The sequence below is a fragment of the Mastomys coucha genome, unplaced genomic scaffold, assembly GCF_008632895.1.
Source record: "Mastomys coucha isolate ucsf_1 unplaced genomic scaffold, UCSF_Mcou_1 pScaffold1, whole genome shotgun sequence".
In the NCBI taxonomy this organism is placed as follows: Eukaryota; Metazoa; Chordata; class Mammalia; order Rodentia; family Muridae; genus Mastomys; species Mastomys coucha.
In genome coordinates this window covers 70730304-70732694 of record NW_022196891.1, presented here as the reverse complement: position 1 = coordinate 70732694, position 2391 = coordinate 70730304, and positions in this window count along the sequence as shown.

Genomic DNA, 2391 nt, shown 5'->3' with positions numbered 1-2391 from the left:
CCTTCAAACAGGAACTCTGTTACAAAGCTTGCGTTTGACTTTAGCATTGAGACTAGTATATGCTTCAGGGAATGAGGAAAAGGGAAGAAAGTTTGATGAGTCAAATGTGAACCAGGGAGGCTGGACCAAAGTGTTTGGTGAAGAATGTGTCTATCCTGCTCAAGGCTGGAGACTGCACAGTCTCACTGCTCAGCGATTGGTGAAATTCCTCTTCGTGCTATCTTTCCTTTGGAACTATAAAATCCCTAAAGTAGGGACATGGGATTTAGAGCACAGATGGAGACAAGAAACCAAGTAGATCAAAATTAAGAGAGATTTGTACAAATAGCCTATCTTCAGTTTCTTAATCATACAGTTTTTATTGAGTCACTCATTAGTCCTGTTTCAACTATTATGAACTTTCCTCCACTTTTTTCAACAGATTATATGCTTTGTTTCCATGTCATTAACAGTGTCTAAGATTTGCATTCATTCAGCTATTTTCCAGCACTTGTATATATTAATAACACTTATTATTATTCACAATGTCATACATGTTTATAGTCCATTTTAGATCATTAAAATGTGTCATCTAATTATATATTTTAATGGTAAGTAACTTTTGATGCATGAATTAAAAACCAAGCATCAAAGTGTTACCGTTACTTTTATATTTATTACAGTACTACACTCAGTAGCTAACTTAGAGGAAAAAGGAGACCTCCTTTTCTTGCAGGCCCTGTAACCACTGTTCCCTGGCATTGTGAAGACGGTTTAAAATATTTCAAAACATGCATTCTACTACTTCCTAGAATTCTAGACAAAGGAAGGAAAAAGGAACTACATGAGCCAAGCATCTTTGACAATGAGGTAATAGGGGATCCTGTGTGGAAGCAATGAGAAATTCATTTAAAGAAAGAAAGAACTGAAGTCCCATGGTTCAGTTCATTTCTTCATATCCCACTTAATGTTAACTAACAAAAGAATCAGGTCCACCTACCATGTATCGTTCCCCCAGGTGAAGCTTGAATAAAAAAGTATAATAGGGCAGAAATATCCTTCCATCTTTATTAGACATATCTTTTACTTCCATCCGGAAAGCTCAGAGTTCATTGAATTGCTTCCCTTCCCTTCTACACTGCCCTAAAGGTATAGTTGTCTGGAACTTTCCATATTACCTCTTCTTCCTTCTTCCCAGTTGCACCCAACACCTGATGCCCACCTTCCTCTCTGGTATCACCGCACAATTGTTTTTATATTCATTTTCTACATGGCTGTTGCATTGACCATTGTCCACACCTGTACTTGAACGCTGTAATCATGTTTTCATGAGAAACTACTCGGACACTCTTGCATAAACTCCTCCAATCATGTGAAAGTTCTAACCACAATGTTCAAAATTCAATTGTAGGCTGATAACAATAATAAAGCTCAGGGCTGCCGTGAACATTAAACAGGTTTAATGCAGGTAAGAAATTGGATCTGGTACTTGACGAACAGGAAGCCCAAAATAAGTACTTGTTTTATTAGCAGCTATTCCTTTCTGTTTGACAACGTAGCCAGTTTAAATTCACTCACACCCCTCTGTACTTGTAAGCAACTTTTTGAATATTTCAAACGTGATATTATATATTTTCTAATTTCTCCTTTTCATTCTGCTTTGAAATCTTTTTGGAGATGCATTAAGCAGAATCGAATCACAAATTGTTACAAGAACTGTTCTAACAGAGGTGTGGATCAGGTGGAGCACAGTTTTAAGCTTTATTTCTAAAGTGTGTTTATGTTACCCAGAACTGACTTCTGTCTGAGGCCAGAGTGACTGTTCTTCCCACCTGAGCAACAGGCAGTTTCATTAGGTTTTCTGCCTGATATTCAACTGATAATTTGGATAAACTGATAACCTTTACAATAGGTTTCCATTATATCTGTATATGCTGAAATTCATATACACATGTAAATTCTTAGGATTTAATTTCATTTCAGGGAACACAAGGCATTATTTGGGCCTGTTGTTTTAAGCTCATGACCTGGAATATTTTTTTCTCCCTTGTTGAGAACACTTATTCAAAGTTACCAACACCCTAAAACTCTCTCTCTCAGGACTTTTATGTGAGAAGCTCTCGAACAGAGAATAGGTAAATTGTAGATATTGACAAGAGTAAGGCTACTCATAAGCCATGGGAAATATAGGTAAGAAAGACAGGATGTAAATTAGGGAGTAACAGTTGGATGGAAAGCAAAGGTTTCAGAGACTGCTTTAGAGTTTAGAGTTTTCTTATTACCTTTCTGTTGGCATAAAATGTGATACAAAGTCTTGTCTCTGGACAACTTCTGAATGAGCATGAAATTCATAATATTTTAGAGACAGCAATGTATTTATTGTGGCACTTTCTGAATGCTTCAATCAATAAT